The sequence below is a fragment of the Nestor notabilis genome, unplaced genomic scaffold, assembly GCF_000696875.1.
Source record: "Nestor notabilis isolate BGI_N333 unplaced genomic scaffold, ASM69687v1 scaffold3993, whole genome shotgun sequence".
NCBI lineage: Eukaryota > Metazoa > Chordata > Aves > Psittaciformes > Psittacidae > Nestor > Nestor notabilis.
This window is the reverse complement of record NW_009923129.1, coordinates 1-11,848: the sequence shown is the minus strand read 5'-3', so window position 1 is coordinate 11,848 and position 11,848 is coordinate 1.

Below are 11,848 nucleotides of genomic sequence, written 5' to 3'. Positions count from 1 at the left end.
CTTAATAAATTTAAGGCATACAGATGTTAAAGTGGTCTCTGAGGACAAAGCAGTCTGTCCAAACCTGAAGGTCAAAATCTAAACTCTAGTGTAAATCCCTGCAGCTCTCTTTATAAGGTCTGAAGTACAGATGATATATAGGTGATGCATGAACGTGATATACAAGGGACCTTGTGCTAGCAATACTCAAGCAAAACACTTGGTGCCAAGTAGCTGTTGAGTGAAGGGAAAGGACACAGAAAGCAGCTCAAGACCCAGCTGGATGATTCAATCTAGCTACAGGATCAATAAGCTCAGTAGCAACAAAAACACATTAGCATTTCTTCACCAACCCTGTCCCTGCAAAGCCTGCAGAGGCTGGGAGAAAACCCTATCATGAAGAGCCATCACAATGGGCTGCCAGAAGTTTCTGATGAGTCCCAGGCTGCCTACAGCCAGAGTATTGGGAGATGCTAAGTAACAAAAGCAAAACGAGGAGACATTACTTGGTAAAACACAACTAGAAGAATTTAAACATTGTTCGAAGGAATGATGTGCTGTTCCATGTAATTGCTTGTTTGATAAATAGCAGGCAGTTACAGCTCACATTTTTAGCTTTGAATCATTGCCAAACTGAGTTATTTTGTGGGGTAGAACTGAATCAGCAGTTCACTTACAAAAATTAAGCCCAGGAGAATGTGAAACAGTGAAATATTTCTACTCATTAAAGAAGCTATTGGTGCTAGATAATCAGCATACAGACAAAGCCCAGAAAGGTGGAACATTTATGTGCCCCAATCACTTTTCCTGAGATTCATCTGGTATGCAAATTGTCTGCAGCTTGATAGCATCCCTTAAATTTATTTCCCCCAAAGATTTACAGCCTAATCACTGCTCTGCACCACAGGGCCACAGTGCTCAGAAGATATCCCAGTAGCTGACTGGGGTTGTCTGGGTCACTCCCATGAACCTTAATCTAAAACCAAGCAGTAAAGACAAAGGTTATTTCTGCACCAGATGTAGTGCTAAAATTTAGGAGCCATTCAGTGATGCATAGAAACAAACATGGTGATTGCAGTCCCAATCACCAGACACACGTCCTGATCCTCACAGCATGGCATTATTTAGCAGGCACAGAAAATGGTGCAAAGAACTGATAGCTGGATACTGTTCTTTTTGCCCGGGTGACTGTCCCCGGAGAACAGCAGCAGAAGCTGTAACACATGTGATCTGTGGTTAAATCCACATCTTGACAGTTCAGCATCCTTCACAAAATAAAAAATTCATGTCCACACATAAGAGTAAATTACTTTTGGAACATATATAATAAAATAGTTTGGGACACTTTACACAGATAATAGTAGCAAGGGTAATTTGCTTCACAAAGAAAGAAAAATTATATACACTTCCTCCTACAGTGTGAATTCATTTCCCACTGGATAATATTAGCCTGAATTGGAATATGTGCAAATTTTAGTTCCAAGACAATTACATGTTTTGGAGCTGATATTTCAAAACTCATCAAAAGCAGAGACTGAAGCTCTTGATGCTTTAAAAGGCAATGTCTCATTTTTCCAAAGAAAATTACAATGTCCCTTTCTTACTTCCACAGATACTGAAGCATCAAACTTTATTTTCAATTTTGTTACAGTTGAGGAAAAAAACCTGTGTAAAGTAATTTGTAACAGCCTCTAAAATTTTGTTTTAAATTTCCTCCCTCTCCTTGGAGCCTCTGTGGTTACTGCAGAATAGTTTTACAAGTGGAACAGTACTGATGTAAGTCAAGAACGATGCAAAGTTGAGACTAATCCTAAATCCATACTGACAAGCTTTCATATCATACAAATGAAGTGTGTACCTCTTACTCTAGCTGTTCACTACTCAGCATCTTGGGAAGGATACAGCTTCACGTGTATGCCCAACCATGCCATTACTTTGGGATATATAATTCAGAATCTGGGAGTTTAGAACAGAGAATGATAAGAAAATAACAGCTTAAAAGGAAAAAGTGTAAGCTTGCAGAGGAACAGTAACCTGGGGAAAAATTTATGAGCATAAGATCAAATATTCTTGTAACTCTTTCATGCTGACAGACCATCAGGAACCCTGCTTCATCCAGCCCTCAAGCCTGCAACATGTCACCAGAGGGAGTCTTGCCAAGCAGCGACTCAAGACCAGAGTGGGACCTGCAGGGTCACAGCCCATTCCCCAGTACTCTCCCACCTCTGTCCCCACTGATCCCAGTTTGGTTGTGCTTCAAAGGTTACAACTGAACAGGGTCGCACCAGCAGATGCATATACCAAAACACGACATGCCAGACTGGGATAACGCATTTGCTATGGTGGAAATTCCTTTTAGATGCTATTTTTAATACTCAGTATTAAACATGCTTATGGATATTCCATTTCCAGCACAGTTACTACTATTCAATTGCCATTAATGTAAATGGTGGGTGCTGGTAAATGCCAAGCCATATGATGAAATTATTTCCTTTCCCATCTGGGTTTCTAGAGTCTTAAATAAAAAAACAGGACACTAGTGAGATCACAGCTGAAACATTCATCCCGATCCCCACCACCACCACACATTTTGAAAGAAATCTTAGTTTTCAGGATAAAGCACATCACAGGCATTATCCCCTCTATCCTACCTAATGCATAGAGGCTAATACTACAGTTACAAATATTAATGAAAAAATGACTGATGGTACCTAAATGATTCACTTATCTTGGTTCTTTCTGTAATGTATTCTCCATATGACAGGCATTTATTAGCCCTCACTGATGACTCCACAGACACCCTGCTATGCACAAAGTGCCTGTCTACACATTAAAACTTAATGCACAGAGCGAGAATTATTGATGGAAGCTCTGTTCTAAAGGGCATATCAGTAGGATTTTTTAGTTTTTTTCTGCTATGGTTTTATTTTCCTTAGCTACTAAATAATCACAGATTTTAGAGTTATTAGTCATAAAACCCCTGTTATTCCCTCACGGTATTATTTTTCCCACAACTGTTGTCTTTTTGTGTGATTCTTTTATTATTATTATTATTACTTTAACAAATACGTACAGATGTGATGTTCCAAGATTGAAAAAAACAGCTTGGAAATCCTAGCACTTGCACACTGTGTGCTATCCGTGTGCCTGGGGAAGCAGCAAATCCTTGAGTTTTCCTCAGGATTTCACCACTTGTAAGAATAGCCCAATGCTGATAATTACTAGAGCCAAACATTGCATAAAGACAATACTGCCTTGAATACACACATGCAATTGTGCCCACTCTATTGAACGTACAGACGCTATGACTGAGCAGGAGCCAAGTGCTTCACTTCTGTACTGATCTGCAGAAGCATCTCACATACTAGCACAAAACAGCTCTGCTGCTGATGGGCCTTTTCCACCGTGGAAGCTGCTCATGACCCTAAACCCCAGGCCTAGCTTTTGACATTGCTGGGGTATCAAGTTTGATATTAATGTTTTGATAACACCACAACTGTTGTTAATGCATGATTTAACTGCCTTCTGGAATCCCTGAATGAGATTTTCAACGTGTCTACCTCCTAGGCACGTGGGACTCTCAGAAAATCCATAGGAGCACCATCTTTTGGGAAAACCACCACCAAGCTACTATAATTACAGTTCTTAAAATGAATACATTTTCCGCCTCTTCCTGAGTTAAACAGATCCCAGGCATTGTACACAGCTTTTTTGATGGTTCTTAGCCACCACTGAAGGAGATCCTTTGGTCCATTTGGTCTGCTCAGCTTCCTTCAGTGCAGCACACCAGCAGTTTCTGAGCATCAGCTCACTCGGTATTGGAACAGGGCACTAGGGAGTCTGTATTTTGCTACTGGGCAAGTTGGGTGGTCACCATTTCTCTTCTAGACAGCTGGACCACAGAGCACTGTTTCAGATCCCACCTGGAAAGATGTGTCTGGAATCTGCTTGAAAGTGAAACTTGCTCAGATACATGTCTAGATATCACTGCTGCCTTGCAATGACCCACAGGAAGGCACCTACTTGGCTGTGGCTTCTTCAGGCCAACCTTGCACTGCCCTGAACCTGGTGTAACCCTCATGCCACTGGAAAGTGAGCAAAGAACAGGCACAGAATGACACTGTTTGGGTTTGGCAGACTAAGATACCTGGTCTGCATCCCTTTATCAGCTCAAGGAACTTCATAAAGTTTCTACAAATGGAAAAACCACTAAGCATCTCAGTAGAGCAGTTGACATGCTCCCTCCATTTCTTTTCCTCTGGATAGAGGTAGAAAAAGAAGCAGTTTTTAAAGTCCTTGAGTGTGTGTCCCCGAGACTTAACCACCAGAAACCTGAATGAATCACTCACTCTTCTAATTGCCAAAGCCAGGCTGGAAATAGACATCAACTCAAGACACGCGAGCTTTTACCCTATGCCCAAATATAATTTCCACTAACAGCCTGTGCTACACTGCTTTAAAATAAATGGCGACATAGACCTGATATAGAAAGGGCCTATAATCTTTTAAATATGTTTAAACAAAAGAGAGGTTATCAGGCTATTTACCATAATCCAGTTTTAGGTGTCATGAAACTATAGCATGAGAAACAAATCAAGCTTGGCCTTTATGATCAGGAAAAAATGGCTGTCTTTTTTTTTATTATTTAAAAAAGCTGAAGATGGAAGAAAATGGAATGATTTGTTAAATGGACACATTTGATAAGGGAACGTTAATGCATTTTTCAACAACAAAAGTGAAGAATGCTGTTCCAGCTAGACATTTCTTTTCATTTTTATTACACAGACAGTGCTTGATTACGGGTTAGGGAAATGAACTGAAAGAACAGATGTACAATTTTTTTGATAGGTAGTCAGAAGGGTATTTTACGGAGTCTAGGAAGAGTTGGAAGGCAGGTGATTCAAAGGATAATTGAAGAATGATATTTAAACAGGATACATTTGTACCCTCAGGCATTAAACATAGGAGACTTTTTAATTCTCAACACGGGAGTTCGAATAGCTGCAAAGCAAACGAATACAATGAATAATTTTGTTTCAGAGACATGCCGTTAACTGCTGGTTAGCAAGTAGGGAATTTTCCACAATTCAGGAAAATTTTATATGAAGTTATTTAGAATAAGCCAGATGCTTTTCAGTTTAATATTCATCATCATTCATTACATTATAGTATCATATTTTCGGTAGTTTCAGAACAGAGATCAAAAGCATTTCAGACAATGGCAAGAACGTGCAGAGACAGCCTCAGGTGCAGGACTCTGGCTCTCTAGCACCGGGACTGCGATGCTGAGATCCAGCGCAGCCCGCTGGGATGCAGACCATGGCTGGGCCATGCCTCTGGTGCCTGAGGCTGCTGGTGAAAGCTGTCAGGCAGGTGGCAATGTCTCCCCCTCCACAGTGGACCAGATCTACCTCAAGCATGAGTGTGTCTGTCCCCAGTTTGAGACATCCCAGTTCCATGCAACCCAGCTGCAGTCCTGGTCAAGTTCAGACTCCTTCATCATGGCACAAGGGACATTCAGGGCATGTACGCTACTTTGTTCCAGTTACATCTTCAGTGTCAACTTCAGCATCAGATTTCAGGGAAAAAAAGTACCTTCTAAGGGTTTCAGCCCTCAGTAACAAATGCTCTGAACAACAGTGCAGTTTCTCTAAAACCCCTTGGTTCTCCCATCTGACACTCCCTATCCCGCTTAACAACAGAGCACGTATTAACCCTTTCCAACAAAACCACATATATTAATTAGCAAATTAGTGGAGCACACACCACATCCACATCATTGACACATTAGTGTATCATGACTAATGTTGTGCAGTTCATGCCAATTGAATTCCTAAGGATTAGCCACTTAATTCTGAGCTGAAACAATTACTCTCTCCATTGAGAATTACTTGTTTCAGCTCAAAGCTCGGCAGCTGGAGTACAGAAAGCCAACCATAGGCAGTCATGCAAATACCTCCTGTGGAATCAAAATTTAGGTTTACTAGTAAGTATTTTGTATGCATAATAAAGCATTAGACATACAAAAACACCACTTTTCAGAACTGGTACAAAATCTGTTGGCAGGACTGAGCACATCCCTAATTCATAGATTTCAGCAGCAGCTGGAGTATGAACACATGCATGTTCATATTTGTGCTCAAGAAAGCAGTTGGCCCTTGGTTTATAAAGGGCCTCCACACAAACATTGGCTCTCCCTGACGTCATTTAGATCACGGAGTCATAGCATGGTTACAGTTGGAAAGGACCTTAAAGACCATCTATTTCCACCCCCCCTGCCGCAGGCAGGAACACCTTCCACTAGACCAGGTTGCTCAAAGCTCTGTCCAACCTGGCCTTTGAACACTGCCAGGGATGAGGGAGCCACAGCTTCTCTGAGCAACCCATTCCAGTGCTTCACCACCCTCACTGTAAAGGATTTCTTCCTTACATCTAACCTCAATCTCCTCTGTTTAAGTTTTAACCCATTACCCCTTGTCTTATCCCTACAGTCCCTGATGAATGAACATTTCAAATTCAGTATATATTGGTGGATGGTGCAGTGACAACATTATATGTCAGAAAATCAAATGGGTGCATCTTGATTTAGATTAGTTGGGAGCAAATACTTGGCTTGCCTTCAAGTAAGTGAGGAATTTAAGAGATACATCTCATGGCAGCTGTGTAGTTTTGGTAGATGCACAATTTAACTTGTAACTGGTAATTTTACTTGTCATTTTCTGCAATCAAAACACTATGCAGACAATAATTATATCACCAATATGCCCGTGAGAAATAGATAAACAGGCAGAACTCATTTTACAAGTGTGGAATTGGAGACATAATGATCTGATGACAAAAAATACCAATGGCAAAACCGGTATTAAGATGTAGGGTGTGCTCACTGTGCAAACTAGCTGAGACAATGGCATTGGCTGAACCTAGCTGCAGCACAGTGGGATGCAAGAACTGCGCTTTGCCAGTACACTACCGCTACAACTTTGACATGGTGATGATTACTGTGTTATCATTATGATAATTCAGTGAAAGCATTAATGTTCCCACAGTCAGAGACACAGACTACAGTATTCATGGCTGAGTATCACTGGACAGGTATTAGTTCTCCAGGACAAGTTGCTCCACATAGTATTTATAGCACAATCAGAGCTGCTAACAACAAGAACGGAGCATTTCCTTAAGCCTCTGCAACTAAGGGACTGACCCCAGGGTGAAGTAAGCAACAGGGAAGTCTTTCTGCTGACTTCAGTAGCCACTAGATGAGACTCCTCTTGTGCATGATACAAGGGACTGCTCCAACATCTGCAAAAGCCTGCAAAAAGCTCTCTGTTGACTTTCAAAAGACAGACTGTTTCATCACCTCCATGCTAACCTACCAAGCACTATGGTATTTAGATTTCCTATTCCTTGTGGACTTGCAGCTTTGCATGAGGTCACACAAGGGAGCATGTTATTCTAAGAGATCCCTGTGGTGTCCAGGAGATGTTACTTCGAGGCAAGTCAGAAGCTGCTTCTCTGAATTAATTTTGCAACATAAAGGTACAGTAGCTGTTAATTGTAATAAATTTGTAACTAATTTCTAAATGAGCAGTTCACTTACAGTGCCATCAGCTGCAGGTTGAGGTCTCCCCTTTAGTTTTATCTCTGCTTGGCCTCTGCAATTACCCCCATGCCCTATTTCTCCAATGCAGAACCCACGTGAAGAAACAAGTCCCATGTGTTTTGTAAAGATACACATTCTGGCCAAGCCCAGCTGTATCCAGACTGCTTTCCTATCCCCTGTTCCTCAGGTGTCTCTGATTTTTCAACATACTTCTTAACGGAGCAAAAGGAATCACAACAGCAACCACTTTCCAGGTCTTGTTGAGTGACCACGATTAGTTCTGTAATAGATCCATTGGAAACACACGCCAATACCAACATATGCTGTGCAAAGCTGATCTGTACAAAGCAAGAATCGTCTCAATGTACAGCTTCCAAAAACAGGAGCAGGTTTGGCAGGGAAGAAGGCTAGCTTATTTTGGTTATTTCTGAATGCAGATAACTGATTGCATAGAGATTTTTACCATATTGGTACTCACACAAGACTGGGTTGTTAGTGACAAGACAAATCTTGAACCTGCATGACTGCAGCACAGCCTTTAATAACAGATGGCAGTACTTTGCCAGTGGTCAGATAGAGATAGTCAGTGTCTTAGCAGATGATACCTTCTGTCTTACTTCTTTAGCCACCAATTTAATTACGCTGATAATGTCATGAGAAGCAGAAATCAATTATTCATTAAACTTCCGTAAGAAAACATTCTTTTATCCCATGTATTTTGTTTCAAGATCATTTACACTTGAGGAAAAAGCAGTTTTCTTCCTTCCACGTCAATATTTTATACAGTAACTCACTTAACAGCCCAAGTGAAAACTGAAGTGGGTCTGTCAAAGAGGACAAGGGCATGATACTCTCTCTGTGCAAGGCATAAAGGTATACTTGAAAACTCCACCAATCCATCTGCTACATATCAGCAGCTGTGTAATATGGGGACGATAAGCATGGTGCATGGAGCAATCTGTCACAAAGCCCTTCAATGCATTTACATGTCAGTGTCCCATGACTTCTTTAGAGGTTGCTGGAGGTGAAACCACAGATCTCCCTGTTTCCTAGCTCTCTTAATTTTTAATGAACACAAGACCTGGCCTGCCCTTGCTTTCTTCACGCAACAGATTTTTTTTCTACATTCCCAATAAAACCAATACTGCTTTTTATAAACTCAAGACACTGAACTCTCTTTTCCAACAGAGAGAAAAAACTCTTTTCTTTTGCCTATTTTTGCACTAGTCAACTAAAAACAAATAAATTAGAGCATAATTTTCAGAGGAACAAGTCTCTCCTCTCTATCTGCTTTGCCATCAACTTCCCACCCTTGTTCTCTCACTGTCTGGCTCCATCACTTTCTGATAAAGCCACAACCATAAACCTGCACAGTAACTCATGTAAAAATATTCTTTTTGTAAGATGAAATGTAGGAATGGGAGAGGGAATCTGAACAGAGCTGAAGACATCAAGCCAAGAAGGAGACTTCAGGGCTGGAGGAGATAAGGAGGAAGAATGGCAAGAACAGAGAGTTAGGTCTTGGCAAGGAGACAACCTTACCCCCCTGCACACAGCTGCAGATTCAGCAACAGTTTATTAACCCAAGTTTACATGAAGTAAAGAAGATAAAAACAGCTGCAGAGAAAGCAGCGGGATCACTCCTATCCCTACAGCCAGACACCCTACCTGCTGCATAACCGAGCTCTACGAGGCTATTTGGCAGCTGGACATGACTGAGCTGTGTGCATCACGCTCCACCATCTTACTGTCAATGCAAAGCTTTCTATGGGGTAAAATTTACTCCCAAAAATACACAACACAGATTTGTATATGCACATTGCAGTAGTTTCTAGCGTTACCCTAAGCCCTTGCCAGAGACCAAGCCGTACTTGGGCTACAAACTGTGCATAAATAGAGGTGAATGCACCTCTGCAGACTGACATCCATGCACCAGGTAGAGAGCTGAGCAGGGCACCTACATTCTTCAGGCAGAGACTCACTCAGATTAGCAGAAAACCATGCACAAACAGAAGCATGTGTAGGGGGGCTGGGAGAAGCCTACAGCTATGGGACTCACCCACTTAGTGCCAGTGTGCCCTTGCCTGAAAAGTGCAGGGTGAAGCATTTGTTTCCAGGCTGTAAATATGGAACATTTAAATGTAAGAAAGTCCATACACAGCTTTTTGTGGGTCCAAAGCCATTGGAAAAAAAAAGAAAGAAGGGAAAAGCCTCTGCTGTGCCTACACAAATTGCTCAGAATAGTCATTCTTGGCTATTACCTTACAGAGTGATGTCACCAGCACTACAATCTCTTACAGAAAGAAAGCAGTAATTGTGGAAGTACCTAGTATTGCATCTCATCTTCACCACAGGAACCTTCATTCAATTTACATTAAGTAAGACGTTACGCTTTGGAAAAGTACCAACAGTTTCAGCTTCTCCTTACCAGCTCAATGAAACATTTATTTTCTCCTTCAGCTGAGCTTATTACAGATATTTAACATATCAAAATGAACTGAAAGCTACCACTGTGCATCTGCTCTCCAGCTCTCCATCCATCTATTGACAGCAAGGCTTAGTTCATAAAATATGACATTAACTATACTACTATGTAAATACAACTCCTTCGACTACCATTTCATAAGCAAAATGTATGCAAGGCAAAAGCCAAGTTTGACTTGAATAGATGAAACTGTCTTCTCCCAGCCAGAGATGTCTTTGTTACTTCAGCTCCTGATGTCAATTCCCCGCACCACCGTGCATGTTCATCTTCTGTCCTCTAACTGAATTAATATTCACTTCCTCTTACTAATCCCCAGATGCTTGTCTGAAATGATCTAAGACACAGCCCACGTTTACAGGGATAAAAGATTTATATTAGGGCATCAGTTTGATAGCTACAGAGGTCTGCTAATTTGCTGTGCAGCCAGGCAACCTGATTGCAGGAATATTGTGACTTTTTTAATGTTCTTCTAAAGCTTGGAGGTAATGTTTTGCTTTTAGCCCTGTACTGGAATCACATTCAGAATACTGTTCAGATGTGATTTAAGATCAAAGAGAAAGGAATACTCTTTCCTGGATTTTCCAGGCACCAGAAATACATTTAAACTTCAGTGCACTCTAAATTTGCCAACCCTCTTTGGTTTGGCTACAGTTATTATGTCACTACGAGGGGAAAAAAAAGGAAATCTTTTCAGCATCAGACTTACACTCTTCAGTATTTTCTAGTGCAAAAGAATGTGTGGAATGGTGAAAAGGGAGGTAAAACAATGGTTGCAATCACAGCTCCCTCCTCATCCTCTGGATCAGATCTTTTAACTAGAAGTTTGGTCTCTTTAGACTTAGAGAGTTTTGCCATCAGTTTTCAAGAGATCAGGTTTCATGTTTCTCCCAAGGTTATGAATGGACAGAAACATCTACAGTGACAGCATGCTGGAAAACCTGGAATACAAAGCCACTCACCCCTCCAATGCAACTACACAATAGTCTTAGTGTGAAGGAAAGAAAATTTTGTTTTCATTTCCTCTCCTCTCTCCCCTATTTTGCCATTGCCTCATGAATATAGGGATGGTTCAAACATTAGACCTCATCCACACCAGGATATACGATGCTTACAGATTGGTTGAGCAACAAAGATCTACTTGAGTGGCCTGAGTATGAAGGCTACTGTGTTATTTTTATAGAGGAAAAAAGACATACACACTATAAACACTGGCTTTGCTGTCTTCAAATGCTATATAGCTACTACCTTGTAAAAATGGGGTTTTTTTGCCTTTTCTTTCCACACTTCTTCCATATGAGTAAGCAGCAACATCTGAGAACTAGTGAGTAAAAGCAGTTTAAGTGTGGCTGGCCCAGGCGATGATTACTGAAACAACTAATCTTTCAGTTTGATGATTAAACAAGCAAACATAAGAACAACTCCAATAATGAGCAATTAGGGTGTTTCCTATGTGTGGAGCATGAGTTCTCTACTTTCTCTCTGGTTTCAGCTCCCAGCTCTCTGGTTCTGGGAGAGTGCCCTGACTATTGTCAGCAGCAGCCCGGGCCCCTGCAGTTCACACTTTGGGTTCAGTGAACTGTTAATTACTGCCATCACGAGTGTCTGACAGTATCAGACAAACCAGATTGACAGAGCAAGGCACAATTTTCTTCTTGTTTTACTACAGCAACAGGCCAGAACACATCTTAAAATGACCATGGCTCTTACTCTACTGTAGCTTCAGATCATCATGAGAAGAGGCTAAATAAATAGACTGTTAGAATCATAGAATGGTTTGGGTTGGA